This window comes from Rhinopithecus roxellana, chromosome 2, assembly GCF_007565055.1.
Source record: "Rhinopithecus roxellana isolate Shanxi Qingling chromosome 2, ASM756505v1, whole genome shotgun sequence".
Classification (NCBI taxonomy): Eukaryota; Metazoa; Chordata; class Mammalia; order Primates; family Cercopithecidae; genus Rhinopithecus; species Rhinopithecus roxellana.
In genome coordinates, this window is record NC_044550.1 from 113,919,956 (window position 1) to 113,939,537 (window position 19,582).

The window sequence follows — 19,582 nt, forward strand, 5'->3', positions numbered from 1 at the left end:
ACCTTTAATTGCTTTGTATCAAGATCCATCACAAGAAACAAGATGGCAGTGGACACCAATAAAATGATAATTTCTTCCATGGGTCCTTTCACTCAGTGGTGGAAGTGTGTTTCAGGGAGGATGCATTGAAAAGGCTTAATGCAATCATTGGAACATTTTATAAGGGTTACTCAGAAATCAAACCACAGTATCTTTCATCCCACCACCACTACCCTACATGCAGCATTTGGTAGCTTTAAATTCCTAATCTTGAAACATCGTCAAAGATTGGATCCCATCAACTTCCTTCAGTAGTTCTACTGAGCATTAATGCTCAGGCTGTGACTACATGTAGCTAAATTCAATTGAAAACTCATATTTATTCAGGAAATAAACCATGTACATAGCCATGAATGCCAGTATCTCATTTAAAAATGTTCATTCTTAAAAACAAAGTACTTATGTCTTGATATCAAAACTATTATGAGAATGACTAGGATTGTTCCTATATGAGAACAAGTACTGACTATCCTGTCACTTACTATGACTCAACAGTTCCATTGAAAACTTCATTCCTCATTGGTTCCCTGGAGGCCAGAATTTCCAATAGCCTTTATAACATTTACTAAGAAGTGAGAGATCATTGTTCTCTTGTAACATGTTATCATTTTAAAGTAGAATTTCAGCACATTCTGCATCATGCAATAAAACTTAATTTGAACTATTATTCAATGTAAATATCATGTGCTATTTTTTCTCTAAGTATTTTCTGATTCCAGTTTTTTCCCAAATTTCAGTAATTATCATTTTTTTCAAAAGTATTCTTTCCAAATTTGTAATTTATAAGGAATTCAGATTAATTTATTGCATGTTAGTGCTGAAACTGAGGCACTCATGTGTGTGTGTATGTTTATCAGAGATGTGACTGCTTACTTTAAGTGCTTAAATTTATTTGACCTCAGTATGCCCAGTTGGTAAAAGAACTGGAATGAAAGATGAGAGATATTCATGGATTTTTAATTTCATTTCTTAGAGTTGATAAATATATGACTTTGTTTTTGTTTTGTTGAATTGCTTGTTTAAGTTTTTGGTTTCATTAGCAGAATTGGAGTTACTTTCTTACACATTTTTATATTTACAGGAAATTACAATTAAACTACCTTAATTATTATAATTTATTAATTAAGCTGAAATAACTGCAAATTTTTTCCTTTTGGTTTGGATTTTTTAAATCATATGAATGTTTTAATTATTTATCTGGCCAATTTTAATTTTCCTTGTGTTTTCTTCCACAACTTTGAAGTTTAGACTGTCATATTTTTGCATATGTTAGATAAACACTAATGTGTTTCATCTATTTTATGTTAATTAGTAATTTGAAATTTATTTTGGAATATGGCATCATGTAAAGGTATAAATATATTTCTTCATAAATTGCTAATTCATAATTTTGTCATTATTTACTGAATTATTCATCTCTTTTTCTTTAATTTCAAAAACTTCCTACTATGCTTTAAATGAATCACCCATAAAGGGTGTGTTGGAAACTGAATCCTCAATACAACAGTAAATTGGGAGGTGGGACCTAAAGAGAGGTGACTTGGTTTATGAGAGCTCTGCCCTCCTGAATGGATTCATGCTGTTATCCAGGGAGTGTTTTCCTTATTGCAGGAGTGGGTTTGTTGGAGCAAGTTTGCCCTCACCTCCACACACATACGTGTGCTATTTTTCCTCTCTAGTTTTCTGCCATGAGGTAACATAGCAAGAAGGCCCTCACAAAATGCCAGCCTCTTGACCTTGGACTTCCTATTCTCCAGAATCATAAGAAATAAATTTATGTTTATAAGTTACTCAGTCTGTGTAGTCCCAGATACTTAGGAAGCTGAGGCAGGAGAATGGCGTGAATCTGGGAGGCGGAGCTTGCAGTGAGCGGAGATCGCGCCACTGCACTCCAGCCTGGGCGACAGAGTGAGACTCCCTCTCAAAAAAAAAAAAAAAAAAAAAAAAAAGTTACTCAGTCTGTGATTCTGTTATAGCAGTTCAAAATGGACTAAGATACTTCTCTTCTAAATATTAAATATATGTAACAAGGTTACATACAGCTTTCCCTGTGTCTTTGCTGTGATTAGATGCCTGCTAGCTTTATCTTCCTGGCAACACACTGTACCTAGTTCCCTGTTCATCAGTGGTGCTGGTGATCACCCCGTTTGTTGTTTCAGTCACTCACCCACCTTTAATAAAATAGGATAGTTTCAAGAAGAAAATAATTTTTAAATTGAAAAATCTATTACTATTATGTGCTGAGTGATCTAATAAATGTGATTACAGCAGATAGCCAGAAAGACAAAATTCATTCTCTTGTCACTTATCTAGTGCAGAGCATTGAGCTAGGATCAAGCTGATGAGCAGGAAGAAGGAGAAAGGCCAATTGGTTTGGGAGATTATTACAGGGGCATATTTCTGAGAAGAAAGTAATCAGAGAAAAGCTACCCGAGGAAACACATTTATATGGGAACTTTAAGTATAAGAAGGTGTTGGCAAATTGAATAAGGGTATATAGTGAAAATTAAACAACAAAAATGCATGATATAAGAGAAAGCACATTAAAAATTTGTATATAATAGCCCTCATTGAAAAAAATATAGTGCTGTCAAGTTACTGGAATGTGTGAGGAAAATATATGATATCCCTCACTGGAAAATAATAAATAGCTATGAACTTACCAGAATGTGTGAGGAATTCCTCACAGATAGAAAATAAATGTGATCAGAACAACAGAGAACAAGCAAAAAAGGAAACCAATCATAGATCTAAAAATGCACAGAACACTGCTACGGAGGTGGGAGTAGTTGCATCAGCAATTGGAGGGAGACTGAGGACAATTGTCAGGATTACAGACTCAAGAGTAGCTGGGCAGATTGGCCTCACTCTCTATGCTGGACAGCTGGTGGAAACAGTGTTTGTTACTAGGCACAAGCAATGTCTGGAAATAGAAACAGAACAATGTTTTAAATAGCTACTGACTTCCAGGATCCACAGCATCCACAGCATCTGTGGACAGGTGAACAGCAAACTTCCAATAAAATAATGAGCAGCAAATTAAGGATCAAGAGGAAATTGAGGACACCTGGCACCATAAAATAATTCACCATACTCAACACAAGACAACATTAGTAAAAACAAAGTTATTACAGGAAAAAAAAGGAAAACATTTGAAACTAAAATATAATGAATTACCAATTTCCTCAGAGGAAATTGGATGCATGATGGTGGAATGAAAGAGGGTAAAGATAATAGAAAATAAAAATACTTTGAAAGAAAAAGAAATTTAAATTTGGATTATTAGATTGAAGTAGAGGAAGAGGGAAATCAGAAGGCAGAAAAAGAAGCCAAATGATTCTCCCAGAATTAAAAGCAAAAGGAGAATGGAAAGTATGACAAAAAAATATTCAGAAGCAATGAGGATAGAAAAAAAATCAAAAGCCTTTTAAATAGGCATTGCAGAAATCAGAGAGACATGAAAGGAAGCAAAAATCAAATAAAATGCAGAAATAATTATCAGAGCTTAAAACAAGAAAAATATCTTTTGAAAAAAGATGAATAAAAGCAAGCTCATATCTAGTGTTACCTCAATGAAATTTCAAAAGGCCAAGGACAAATAGAAAAGTCTGAAAGGAAGACATGATAGGATAAAAATTATTACTTGTTTTTTCTTTGTTTGTTTTTACCTTTCATTTCCACCTCATCACTAAGGATTTTGACTTTGACTACTGTGGTAGGCAGAATAATGACCCTCCAAAGATGTCTGCCTCGTAATCCCCAATACTGTGAATCGATTTCTTTATAAGGCAAATGATACTTTGTAGATGTCATTAAATGTAGAATCTTGAGGTAAGAAAACTGTGCTCAATAATCCAGGTGAGCCCAATATAATCACAAGGATCCTCATAAGGGAAAGAGAGAGTCAGAGAAGGGCATATGATAACAGAAGCAGAGGTTGGATATATGGTTGCTGGTTTTTAATATGAAAGATGGTCATGAACCAAGGAAGGTGACCAGCCTCCCGAAGCTGGATAAGACAAGGAACCAATACTTTCCTAGAGCCTCCAAAGGACTGCAGCCCCACTAATTTATTTGTTTTAGCCAAGATAGACTTCTGTCCTCCAGAACTGTAAAACAATAATGTGTGTTGTTTAAGCCACTAGATATAGGGAGACTTTTTATGGCAATGATAGGGTACTAACACAAAATCTCAATTTCTACCTCTCCTCTGTTCTCACAGAGCTTGCTTTCTGCCTTTGAGGATTATCTGTTGGGCTTCCATGATAAATAGTCAAGAAAAGTGGAGAAAGAGAAAGAAAAAGCTTGTGGGATGCCCCAAGCATGGAATTTGGGGAAAAGTGGTGAGAGCGTGTGTGAAAAGTTGCAAAAACAAGATGCAAGAAAAATGGGGCAGAGTGAAAAAAGATGTAAGAGCATCAGGGTTTTTTGGAGGGGATTTATCTTGTTTGGTATTCTCTGAGCTTCCGGTATCTGTGAACTTACATGTTTCACCAATAGTGAGATGTTTTCAGCTATTATTTTTTTAAAATTTTCCCCTAACACCACACTCTTTCCCCTCCCTTTCTGAAATTCCGACGTCATGGATGTGAGATACTTTATTATTGTTGCATAGTCTCTGAAGATGTGTGTTGTCTGTTTTCAGTTGGGTAATGTCTATTGATCTGTCTTCAAATTCACTGATACTTTGCTCTGTTATTTCCATTCTTCTATTGTACTGAATTTTTTCCCCTTATTGTGCTTTTCTGTTATATAATTTCCATACTTCTTATATAGTTTGTTTTTTTTTACTGATGCTTCCAGTTGTTTTATTTATTTCAAGTGTGTTTGTGTTTGCTTGTTGTGGCACCTGTATCTGCCTTAGAACCTTTTGTCAGATAATTCCAACATGTGTGTCATCTTAGTGTTGTCATCTGTTGGTTTTCCTTGTTAGTTATTTCTTGTTTTTCACATATCCAGTCATTTTTAATTATATCCTGATCATTTTGAATATAAAGTTATAAAACTCAAAGTCTTGTTTGACCCCTGGATTACATATAACATATTTATGGTATATATCATATATCTGATATATATATAAATATGTGTGTGTATATATGTGTATATATATGTATATATGTGTATGTGTGTGTATATATGTGTTAGCATCTATGTTTTAACTGGAATTTGACTCAGTTAAGTAGACCACGTATTCCAATCCCCATTCTGTGGTTCCAATGCCATGTCAATATTCAAAGACTTGCAGGTCTGTTTGAATCTATCCCATGAATGTAATAATTTGTTAGTTCAATTCTCAACATCTTTGATATGATGAATAGGATCAGAGTCACTCACGTGCAGTTGTGAGCAAATGTATGAATTCATAAACATCATTAGGCATGACTCACTATTGCTAGTTCTTTCCTTTCCACTATCTCCATGGCACGTTCTAGTTCTTCAGTGTCCTGCCATAGGCCAGGAAGCTGGGGGTTTAATTAGCTTACTCTGCTACACATGCTACATCTACACCTGTGCCTGGAGTCAAGTAAGGAAGAAGAGAAAGAAATAACATAAAATGGTTTGCCTCATCCTCTTGAGGCTCTGAATGGAGAGGCAGATTCCCATCTCTCTCTCCCTATTTTAGCTCCAAAGGCTGTTGTTGCCACTGCCACATCCTTGCCACTGCTACCTCCTTGAACACAGAATTTCTTGGGGTGTGGAGGGTCTTGGGGGGTGATTATACACTCTCTCCAAGCATTAACAGTATCTTGTCTGGCTCCTCAAGCCAGAACTGGAGGATTTTCCTGGAGCAGTTTTGCACTAGTATGATCACTGATGTGTGATCACTTAAGGGTGTTTGGTACTTCATTTTAGCCCAGGGACCAGAGGAAATAAAAATGGTAAACTCACCGTGGTTTGAGGGATGCTTTGAATTCCTGTCATCTCCTCAATCCTCCTGATTCATCCTCTGATGGTTGTTTCATGCATTCTGTCCAGTGTTTATAGCTATATTCTATAAAGTTACAGCTTACATTCTATCCAGGGTTTATAGATGTAGTGGAAGAGGAAAGGTATGTTGTGCTTACTTCATCTGGAAGAACTCCAATTGTCATGTTTAATGCTCTGTGTAGCTGTGTTGAAACTCAATATCCGTTGGGACTGAAATAGGCAAGTCACACCTTCAATAGGGTTGTTACCTGTAGGGGCAAGACTGTTTCATGCTTTGTACCCAAAGATGTGTCTTCGACTAAATTAGCTCTGTAGAGGTAAGCTAAAAAGCCCAGTTTTACCAATACTGCTAGGCAGTTGGAACAATAGTGCAAATGATCAGGTCCTAATTTAATCTTCAAGCATAATGATATGGGAGTGATACCAGAAATCTAAAGATATAGCAAGGAAGTCACGGTTGTGAATTATCTCTCTTTTCTATTGTGGGCATGCTGTCAGATAACACAGCCTAGGGAGCAGTATGTGTTTATTAAATTGAAAATGACTGTCAAAAGTAGGTTACAGGAATAGAATTTTATCAGTTTCTTAAGAAGTTCGATTCCTTTTTGGATGATTATATAAGGAGAATTAAAAAAAACATACAATTTCAAAGGCTCTGCCAGTCTAAGAATGCATGCTTTGGAGATATGGTCATAACTGAAGGATTTATATTGCTCAGGCTTTATAAATGCTGGACTAGACTATATCCTACAAGACCCTTATAGATTCTTTTTTAATTTTTTAAATTTTAATTAATTAATTAATTTTTTTCAAACAGAGACTAGGTCTCACTGTGTTGCCTAGGCTGGTCTCAAACTCCTGATCTCAAATGATCTTCCACCTTCAACCTCCCAGTGCTAGGATTACAGGCATGAGTCACTGTACCCAGCCAATACCTTTGTAGATTCTGTAAGCAAATATAGCACAGAATCCCAAGAGATGGACTCACCTGTAATTCCAACATCCGATGAGAATGGATGAATTGGAGATTGAGAATTGCCTAGGAGTCAGAAATATAAGGGAGGAGTGGGTGCGCATGCACACACGTGTGTGTGTGTGAATCTATAAAAGAAATTGGAATGGTAGTTTCTCTTTTTTTTAACTCTTAAGTTCACGGTACAAATGCAGGTACGTTACATAGGTAAATTTGTGTCATGGGGGTTTGTTGTACAGATTATTTCATCACCAAGGCATTAAGCCTAGTATCCATTAGTTATTTTTCCTGATCCTCTCACTCCTTTCACCCTTCACCCTCTGAAAGGCTTCAGTGAGTGTTGTTCCCCTCTAGATGTTTATGTGTTCTCATCATTTAACTCCCACTTGTAAGTAAGAACATGTGGTATTTGGTTTTCTGTTCCTGTGTTAGCTTGCTAAGGATAATGGCCTCCAGCTCCATCCAAAAAATGTAATCTTATTCTTTTCTACAGCTGCATAGTATTCCATGGTATATATGGACCATATTTTCTAGTCTATCATTGATGGACATTTAGATTGACTCCATATCTTTCTTATTATGAATAGGACTGCAATGAATGTACATGTGCATGTGTATTTATAGTAGAATGATTTATATTCCTTTGGATATATACCCTGTAATAGGATTGCTGGTCGAATGGCTCAGCTATTGTGGAACAGATAATGTGGCAATTCCTCAAAGACCTAAAGAGGAATTGCCACACTGTCTCCCACTACCTTGAGGTCTTTGGGGGAATTGTCACACTGTCTTCCACAATGGATGAACTAACATACACTCCGAACAACAGTGTATAAGTGTCCCTTTTTCTCCACAATCTCACCAGCATCTGTTATGTTTTGATATTTTAATAATGGCCCTTCTGTCTGGTATGATATGATATCTCATTGTGAGATATCATCTGATTTGCATTTCTCTAATGATCAGTGATATTGAGCTTTTATTCGTATGCTTATTTTTCACATGTATGTCTTCTTTCAAAAAGTGTCTGCTCATGTCCTTAGCCCACTTTTCTAATGAGGTCTTTGGTTTTTTCTTGTAAATTTGTTTAAGTTCTTTATAGATGCTGGATATTAGACCTTTGTGAGATACATGGTTTGCAAAAATGTTCTCCCCTTCTGTGGGTTACCTGTTTACTCTGTTGATAGTTTCTTTAGCTATGCAGAAGCTCTTTAGTTTAATTAGACTCCATTTGTCAATTTTTGCTTTTGTTGCAATTGCTTTGACATCTTTGTCATGAAATCTTTGTGCATGCTTATGTCCTGAATGGTATTGTTTAGGTTGTCTTCCAGAGTTTTTATAATTTTGGGTTTTAAATTTAAGTCTTTAACCCATCTTGAGTTAATTTTTGTGTATGGTATAAGGAAGGGGTTCAATTTTAATCTTCTGCATATGGTTAGCCACTTATTCCAGCACCGTCTATTGAACAGAGAATCGTTTTCCACTGTTTGTTTTGGTCAAGTTTGTCAAAGATCAGATAGTTGTAGGTGTGTGGACTTATTTCTGTATTTTCTACTTTTTTTTATTGGTCTTTGTGTCTATTTTTGTTCCAGCACCATACTGTTTTGGTTACTGTAGCCCTGTAATATAGTTTAAATTCAAGTAGTTTTGTTCTTTTTGCTTAAGATTGCCTTGGCTCTTTGGGCTCCTTTTTAGTTCCATATGAGTTTTAAAATAGCCTTCTCTAGTTCTGAGATTATCAGTGGTAGTTTAATAGGAATAGCATTGAATCTATAAATTGTTTTGGGTGGTATGACCATTTTAACAATATTGAAACTTCCTATCCATGAGCATGGAATTTTTTTTTCATTTGTCTGTGTCATCTCTGATTTCTTTGAGCAGTGTTTTGTAATTCTTGTAGATATCTTTCACCTCCCTAGTTAGTTGTATTCACAGGTATTTTATTCTTTTTGTGACTGGGAAAGGCAAAAGCTGGCAAGGGGACTGGGAAAGAAAAACTTGAAATTTTGGTCTTTTATAATGGACTCTTTTCAATAAAAATGTATTTTTCATTGTAAAATAAAACTTAAAGAGAAAACAATTTGAAAATAGATATTTGATTGAAAATGCTTGTATATTACTAGGATTTGTTGATGGGTATTCTTTTTCATCTTATTCCATGCATTTACTGTCACAAAAATATTTATTCTGGAATTATTTTTGGTATAATGTTTGTTTTCTTGTTATCCCTAAAATAAAATAAAATTGCATCCTATATACATTACTCTGAAAACTATTTTTGTCACTTAGCTCTGTCTCAATAATATACCTTCATATTGATAGACATAGATACAATTGATTCAGGGGATAATTCTAACATTTCTTTAATTATTTTATACTTAATGAAGGTTAGAATTATTCCCTGTTTCTAAGGAGATTTTTTATTAGTATTAATCTTTGACTTGTCATGTGAAAACTGTAAACATTTTTTAAGAACTGTGCTCAAAATACTTTAAAATGTTAAAATATTTGAATAACTGCATTTAAATGTCTTTAATATATTACCTGCGTTATAATTAATTTCTCATTTTTCTTCTATTTTCAGATCTTTACTTAAAATAATATCAATCATATTATTGTTCTCTATTAGTTAAAGTATATTCTGAAAATACAATATTTGTAATGGATTATGGAACAAGAAAAGCACGGCTTTTTGAAATGGGTTTTCTCACAAAGTGTCAACCTAGTAATAGCTGCTTTTGCAATTTAAATTCTTTGTTTTCATATATTTTGGTGAGAAACATATAAATATGCATAATTTTGAAGATACTAGGAACCTATGGTATTGTGATCAGATAAAGCTACCTAGGTTTCAAGTTAACATAGCTGGGCCTAATTGTTGCTACCAACTTTGTGATGTCCTACAATAAGCTAGGCCTCATCCAAAGTAATATTGAACCACTGATCATCAAACTGAATATTTATCCCCACTTTAGTTAATTTTTCAGCTATCTTGAGAATTTCCACTCTAAAACAGTTGTTTTATACTATATACATTATATCTTTACAACTTAACAATTTATAACAATAAAAAAGTTTACTCAAAAATTACTTAAAACACTTACCCTTTTATTTCTGAAATTTAAAAAAGTTAACTCACAGGATTATTATCAAAATAAGATATTATTAAAGAACTGTTATAAAGTGATACATCTTAAGATGCTTGATTCTAAGATAAATGAAACTTTTTTCTAAATTTGAAATGGATAAGCCATAGCATATATGTTTTTTAACTGAATAGTTTCCATTACTGCAAAATGGAAAAAATTGGAAATTATGTGTATGATCAAATACACAACAGACTTATGTGAAGAAACAAAAAGTTATTTCAAGTATCCATATACAAAGCAATAATTAATATTTTACAGATTTTAAGCTTTAGAATAATTTTTAAAAGAATTTAAAATTTGGAACTTTCATTGCATTTGGCAAATGCAACAAAATATTCAAAGAAATTTAATAGTAAATATGTAAACAAATTTATATTGAACCACTCGCCAACTTACATCGTTGAATACACTTATTTTTGGAATAACCTTCAAATTGTCTTTGAAAATAAAGTTTAATGATTATCCCATAAATCTTTATTTTTTCTGCTCATTTTGCAATAGAACTTAAAATCTTCTCTAAAATTGCAGTTTATCGTCATTCTGTATCTTATATAAAACAAGTTACAACTTCTTTATTGTGACCATAAGTAAGTGAAAATAAAAGAAATTGAAATGCATCTAAAAAGAAATACAGATTATAATGTAACAATGTACATTGCTAATGTTGTATTTCAATTTAATTTAAGGATCATGCATTTATATAAATAGACAACTAGAGATGATAATAAGGTATTATTTCCATAGAAATCTATTCATAGCAATACACAATGCAAAATAGAAGATGACTTTAATAGTGGCATGCTATGTAATTCTCTTTTTGTTGTAACCATTCAAAAGAAGATGGCCCTGAAAAGGAGCTTTTGAAGATATTGGTTAATTAACATGTTAGTTAGTGAACCCAGTTCACTCAGAGACTGCATAATCTGTAACTGTCTTGGTGAAAAGAGAATAAGGTCAGTCTTTGCAATTATGATTCTTATTCTCCCATTCTCTATTGTGATGTGACTAAATCTCTATTATACTTTACTTAAAAATATCTTTAGATAATTACAACAACAACATACTCAAATATTTAATATTTTGCATCAGTGTGTTAGTGATTCCCAAGACCACTCCCAGCTATGTTGATTCGCTAGGAATACTCACAGAAATTAGCATACAGTTGTACCCTCAGCTGTGATTTGTAAGCTTTATTGACATATAATTGATAGACATTTCATGAGTTTACACATACGCATACATTGTATTGTACTATCACCACAATCAAGGTACCAAATATATTTATCACCTCCCCCAATTTTCTTGTGTTCTTTTGTGTTTTTGTGTGTCTGTTAAGAACACTTATGATAAGACCTGTCCTCTGAATATATATTAAAGTGCACAATACTGTGTGTTAACCATAAGTCCCAAGTTGCACAACAGGTCTCTGGAACTCATGCAGTTCACTGTTGTTGGGAATGGAGTTTCCTCAAAAAATTAAAAATGGAACTACCATGTGACTCAGCAATTCCACTTCTAAGTATACATTCAAAAGATTTAAAATGAAAATTTCAAAGAGATATCTGCACTCCCATCTTCTTTGCAGTATTATTCACAATAGCTAAAATATAGGAACAACCTAAAATCCCATTGATCCATAAATGAATAAAGAAAATCTGATACATACATACAATGGAATTTTGCTCAGTATCAGCAAAGAAGGGAATCTTAACCATTTGCCACAACATAGTCAAACCCTGAAGACATTGTATTAAGTGAAATAAGACAGCCACAGCTATGATGTATTACAGCAAAAAGAATAAAAGAATATCAACAAAAGAAAATGGAACATGGGGTGAAGTTTGGAGGAAACGAAGTGCAAGGTGCCAAGAGTCATTTCCTAGTACATAGACGTGACTAATTTTTCCAGCAATGAGTTGTGACAACTTGTGTGAAATGTCATCTACCAGGGAAGCGCACTAGAAATTCAGTGTGGGATGAAACCTGGATGAAACGGGTTTGTGGGAATACCTCTCTCTATCATATATTAAGTTTCTAGCTTCCAAGTAGGGAAGCAGGTGTTCAGTATAAATTATATTGTATGCACAAACTGTTTAGGCACATTGAGACACTCTTTATTCTTATTTAAAACGCACAGAACTTTGACACATGTGGAAACACTCTTGAAATCCATTTTTCTAAATGCCAACCAAGAGGCAGCAATGCAAGCAAGGCTTTCTGAGGATAATATTTTCAGGGTTGCTATGTTAACTCTTTCTGTGTAATATGATGTAGTAATTAAATTTACTGGGAATTATGTTGGGAATATAATAAGTCAAATTTTTCAAATTTAAATATTGTCTTACCATTTTTAAAATAATAGGATCATCTTAACAAATACTAGGCAAAACCAGAATATAAATGAAATTATGTTCGGGAATCAATAGAGATAAATAAGGTAATATCAGGAATATAGGGTCACGTTAGAAAAAAAGGCTTTTACGTTTTAGTATAATAATTATATTATGTCACTTCACCTTTTTAAAATGTATTTTAAATATAACATATGAAAAAGTCTTTGCACAGTTTGAGAAATGCTAATATAAACAGTGACATTAAATACTCTATGCATTCTATTTTTACAAAAATTATTTGATAGAAGTACAAATGTGAGAAAAATGTATGACATTTCTCACATGTGTCAGTTTTGGTATTTATTAAAATCCATTTATAATTTTAAAATGAATTGAGCAACTAAGGGAGGATAACTGGAAGTTATTATCCATCTGGATACAGCTCACATAATTACCAGCAGGTCATTTTTGGCCTAAATCTACTTTCTGTTGGCTCTACCATTTCTCAGTGAAGGTGTTTGTTCATCATTTCTTTGGTCTTATTTCATTGTGAGTTGTATGTGGTTGATAGTGTTATTTGCAGACTCTGAAGACAAGTAGAAGGATGCTTTTCTGTGGACAGTGATTACATTTGATGTAACCAGAGCCTAAATAACTTCAGATTTGAACCCCAACTATCCCTTGCCAACTCTTCATTTTGTATGTGAGTGCCAGGTTCAACGTCTCCCTTACTGATATGGGGAAAAGCCCCATGGGCCCAAAGCAATACTGATTTTATTTCTGTCCACGTAACTGACTTCTGTTTGCTTTCAGTGCTCACCACTTAGGTTCAAGCTCATGCTTTTCATCTCTCTCTCTCTTTTGATTTGTAGTGTTTTTCGATTATATCCTGCAGTCTAGAAATGAAGCATAATTTGTGTTTTATGCAGATTTTAGGTAGCAGGAAGGCCCCCAGAGAATTTAACCCACTCTGTTGATGGAAACAGTACTCCAGAGCACTTTGATGCTTAATATTCAGTGAATGGCGGCTAATACTGTATCATGGAATTATTACACAGAGAAAATTATTATGGAAAAATAACATCCATTTATCACTTTCTCATTCCATAAACATGAACAGTGTTTACTGAGAGACAAGCACGTTACTCAGTACTGAGGCTTCAGAGGGGAATAAGTAATAGTCCCTACTCTTAAGGACCAATGCATAGTGAAGGTACAGACCAACTTGTAAGTGAATAAATTATAGTACAATGTTATATATACAAAATTAGGTGAAAACAGGATACATGAGTCCAAAACGATGTTATGTTTTCATCAAATTCTCATATGCCTATTCTATGAGCGTCCTGAAAACTCTCCTCCCCAACTTCTTGCAATTGTCCAAGGCCATTTGAATATTAATCTGTCCAGTTAAATGTGGGACAGATAGAAGCAGGCCACTCCAAGGTTAAAGCTGTAAAATCTGCTGTGCCATCCTCCAGTTTCTCTCTTCCTCTGCAGGGGCAATATGGAAGTCTCCTGTGGGGTCACAAGCTCAGAATAGCTTGGATATCATAACGTGGAGCAGTGCCTTGGGCCATCACCATGATTTACTGTGGGGTTTCTGAAAGTAGGCGAACCAATGAGAAGTTCCATTAGTTTATTAAATATAGCATAACATGGACTATGCTACCAATAAAATATGGAGGCAGCACAGAAAATGGAAATGACTTTGTTTGGTAAAGGCCAGGAAGGATTTCTGGAAGAGCATTGTTCACAGGTAGACATAGAGAAGACCAGGTGGAGACATTAAGGTGTCAAGATAATTAGAATATTGGGGAAATGATAAACGATCATAGAGACAATTATTGTAGATGCTAGGAAAGAAAAGAATATTAAGAAGAAATTGATCCTACTAAAGAATATTCTATAACAATGTCTAAGAGTTTGGGGCTGCATGTAATAGAAACGGATTCTAGTTAACTTAAGTTTTAAAAAAATCAACTGGGTAAGTCCTTAGGTAGAAAACAAGATCTAGAGAACCAAGCTTGGAGAACTGATGTAACCAAAAGATTCTGGTGCAGGAATCACTTCCAAGGTTGTCCGGCATAGATAGTCTGACACCTCTCCCCCTACTTAGCAGCTTCCCTGAACGCTCCTATTCTTGACTCTAGATTTTGAGGCTCCTGCCACTAGAGTAATGCTTTGAGATAAATTGCACAACCTTTTAAAATTTACTAAATATTTGCCCAATGCTCCAATCCTTTTCTAAAAGCATCGTCTGAGCTTAAGTAATGTGCCCCTATTTGCTGCCAGGGTATAGGGAGTTTCCCAGAGGAGAAGGCAGAATTTGGACATAGGGTAGACAAAACACCACCACCACCAACAACAACACAAACAAACCATCCACTAATAAGCTGCGCAAGATTTGATCCTGTCTTGTGTCATTTCTCTCCTTTCTCTCTGTATGGCAAATACTGCAACATTCTTTTATTTCTTCAAACAAGGCCGACTCAAGTCTATACACACTTCAATTTCTGTTCCCTTTTCATGAAATTCTTTTCCCACCTATCTTTTAATTTATCTTTTTAATGACTGAGTTATCACCTTGATAGGTCAATCTTTCTTATAAATCCTATATAATTTCACCTACACTCCCTAGACCATCTATATCATATGATTGATTTATCAATGTATGGCCCTTGTTAATATTTGAAGTGATATTATTCATTTTGTTTGATTACAGGATCATTATTTTTGCCCTAGAAAACCATGAGAAGGCAGATGTTTCTTTTTGAGTACGAGTATCCCAAAACCTTGAGCACCATGTGGCCCATATTCTGTGCTCTGTATATACCCATTGGATTAAAGATTGGGAAGTAGCAACTCTACTTAACATGAAAAACTTCCTAATTATTTAATAGAAATAATTTTCCATGTAAGTCTAAAAAGCAGAGCCAAAATTGTAGTTTGAGGAATGTTTATGGTAATATGAAAAACTAACATGAAATCATAAAAAGTAATAACTATTATTTTTTCTCCCTTGGAAAAATCATTGCTGATCCTCAAGCAGATATATCTCCCTTTATGAAGCACATCTAGTTTAAATTACTTTTTTTCTGCTGATCTCAAGGCTTTTTCCGCAAATGTGCTAATTTTTATTATTTTAATGTCAATTTCCAAGCCTCAATGAAATTCTTTATCTTAAAGTAGCACACTAGATTCCTTTGAAACTAAAATAAGTTTGACTTAATAGAATAATTCTTACTCCTATTTTTTTCATGTCAAAATCAAGCAAATTTCTGTGAGAATTAAAATGTTATTATTTAATGATGTTTAGCTTGTGTTGCGATTTCCTGTCCCTTTTACACTGTTCCATAATTTATGAAGGATTTTCTTCTCCTTAAGAGAATCATCATTTCTACCTCATTGGAAATCATCCTACAATTGTAAGGTGAATCTTAACATTGAAATAGGAAGCAATTGTTTCCTTTCTGGTGGTGTAAAATCAATGGCATGTTTTCAATTAATTATGCATTCCACTTGAATAAAAGCCACAGAATAATTGAATTACTTTGAAATAGAGATGAATTAAAGAGTGATTCAGTGAGTTTGTTCTTTGTTGTATGAAAAAATGCATAATGTTTGAATATCATGGAAAAAATTGCAAATATATCAGGTCTCCACTAGTACAGATGGCTACATGTAAATTGGTCATAGTTCCAGCATATTAGCGAATGTCTTCTGGTAAAAACAAAAAACAAAAAACAAAAAAAAAATTATTTTTCAACATCTATTCAGTTATTAATAGAATTTCTAAAAGCCAATAATAAAGTAATGGTTTTAGAAATATAATCTTGTTACCTTAATATGAGTTATTTTATCATATAAATGTACATCCTTAATTCTATCTAAAATAAATTTCTTAATTAGAAATACAGCATATCGAAAGCTCAACTAAAAGGAAAGACATCCCTTATCCGTAGATTGGAACATTTAATATTACTAAGGTGTGAAAACAACTTAAAGTACAAGTAAAATGCGATCCCTACTAAAGTTTCAACAACCCTTTTTTTTTGGATAATATTAAGAGCAAATTGTCAAATTCATGTAATATTGTAAGGGAGTTCAAATAGCCAAAATGACATAGAAAACAACAAAGGTGAAGGACTCACAGTTTTTTATTTCAAAACTACTATAAAGCTACAATAATTAAACCAGTGTGGTGTGGGCATAAAGATAAACATAGAGACTAATGGAATAGAATTGAGAATCCAGAACTAAAACCAAACATCTTTGTTCAATTGATTTTCCAAAAAAGTGCCAAGACCATTCAAGAGGAGAAAAATGTCTCTTCAACAAATGATGCGAGGACAAGTGTATTTCTGAAAACAAAAGAATAAGTTGAACTGCTTTTATGTCATACCATGTACAAAAAATAACTCAAAATAGATCAAAGGCCTAAATATAAGAGTGGGAACCATGAAACTATTCATGGGGATAAAGAGGAAAACATGGGGAGAAATCATCATGAATATGTATTTGGCAATAAAATCTGAGCTGTGACACCAAAAGCATGAACAACAAGAGAAAAATTTGACTTTATCAAAATTAACTTTAAAAATTTTGTTTCACGAGCAAGAAAATAAAAATTGACTTTATCAAAATTAACAAGTTTTTGTTTTCCACTCCAGAACATGGAAAATAATCTTAACGAGTCACAAGAAACCTAGGATTGAAGCAACTCATAATATCACAAAAGAAGGTAAGATAACAAGAAACACAAGAAACCTAGATACAGTCTAGATTTGGATTATTAATATTGTGTATGTAGTGAGATGTTATCTTCCTGTGCAGGTTCTGAAGCCAGCATGTTGGTGAACTTGACATGTAGTCAAATTTACGTTCTAAAATCCTCTCTTTATTTTCCTGAAAATACAATATACATGATGTACATGGCTGTATAGCTGAAAATGCATTTTTTTGAACAGTAGTATTCCATGCAGCAAAGTGAGGTACTCACAATATGAGTATGTGTGTGGTTATAAGGGCCTAGAGAAGGGACTGTCAATCTTTAGTGGGCATCAGAATCTTCTGGAAAGCTGGTTGGCCCCAGCCACTCTGATTCAGTAGGTTGGAGTTATAACATGAGATCTTACGTTTCTAACAGGGTTCCAGGCGATGCTAATGCTGTTGGTCCAGGGTCCACACTCTCAGAACACTGACCCAGATACTAGCATGTTCTAACACCCTGAGGATCCACACTTGGTATGGACATTCAGTCACTGCTTGCTTATCTAGTCTCCTGTCCCCCCGTTCCATCTCCTGGAAAACGCCCATATTTTTTTAATGAATTTCACATTTTCTCTTTAGAGCCCTGAGATTTTGGTGGTATTAATGTTCCTCCAAACTCTGAGGTTTAGCAGAGGTTAGCATAAGCCCATCAGTGCCATCTCTTCCTCCTCCTATAGTGACTGAAAGGGAGAAATACAGTGGGAAGCCTGCAATTAACCAGCACACACTATTCCGCATGCCAGTAATTGTCTTAGATTTTCCACTGGCAAAGAAAATCAGGAATTTAATTTGGTGACTGATTGGCGAGAAATGATCTCCCCTTTGTATATAAGTAAGGGACCACATAGCTGTGCTTGCTCCTGGATATAATTTAGAAATAATGAGGGAAGACAAAGCCAACAGAGGAATATCCTTACTGGAAGAATCACCAAGAACCAGAGACAGGGTCCAGGCAGATGCTAGCAATATCGTTTCATGATCCAACAAATTCCTTTTGTACCATAGGTTATTTTTAATTTTAAAATATACTAAATCACTGGTGTCCCAGCCCCTAGACTAAACATCATCTTAGTGTTTTGCAACATTTCCTGTAGAATATTTGAAAGACACAAATATAAAGGATAAATTGATGCCTTCTTAATCTGATTCCTTTGTTTTTTCATTAAAAAAATTTTGTGGGTACATCGTAGGTATATAATAATTTCATTTGTTTCTTTCCAGATGTAACCACTATTTTAATTAATTAATTTATTTATTTTGAGATGCAATCTCGCTCTGTCTCCCAGGTTGGAGTGCAGTGGTGTGATCTCGGCTCACCACAACCTCTGTCCGCCTCCTGGGTTCAAGCTATTCTCCTGCCCTCAATCTCCTGAGTAGCTGGGACTACAGGTGCATGCTACCACACCCGACTGTTTTTTGTATTTTTAGTAGAGATGGGGTTTCACCATGTTGGCCAGGCTGGTCTCAAACTCTTGACCTCAAGTGATACACCCACCTCGGCCCCCCAAAGTGCTGGGATTACAGGTGAGAGCCACTGCTCCCAGCCCATAACCACTATTTTGAATGTGCAGTTTTGTATTTGCATATATGTTTTTCAAAAATAATCTCATCACATATTTATGAATTTATAAATCATACATTATTTTGGTAGGTGTAATATCTTAAAACCAAGACAACGTATTGTATATTTCTTTGCAGTCATCTTCTATTTGATTGACATGTGTAGCTCTAGTTTATTCACCAAATGCTAAAGGATTATACTGTATAAAATCCTCTATTTTATTAATTCACTTGTTGGGCATGGAGTTTGCAAATATTTGTTAGTAACAAGTAATTCTGCAATGAGAATTCCAAGTATAAATCTCTTGTGTGTATTGGTAACGTTTTCTAACCAGTGTGCCATGACTTGGTTACAGCCTTGAGTATTATTCACTCAGCTCTATGGTTAATATTTTTAATAGTATTGACTTCCTCTCGTGATTAGCAGCCTCATTCATTTACACAGAATGCCATTTTGAATGCACATCATCATATGACAAGTGTTTAAAACAGCAGATCTAGGATACATATCTAGATGTAGATTTGGGGAATTTTCAAACGTGTTCCCCTTCCTGGAGCTGGCTGCAATGGTGCATCCAGAGCACTGCACCTAACTCATTTCTAGATATTAGCTTCTATCAGAACTGATGGCACCAGGAGTACACTGCTTGGGCTAGAATCAGGGACTTAATGAATCTGCTGCCAGAACTTTCTGTTCCAAAGCTGTGTGATGCCTGATAATCATTCACTGGCAGTATAGATACCTCTACCATTGTTTAATTTTTCTACACTTAATAGTGAATTCAGGTCACACAGGAGTGCATTTAACTGCAGAAGCAGAATTAGAT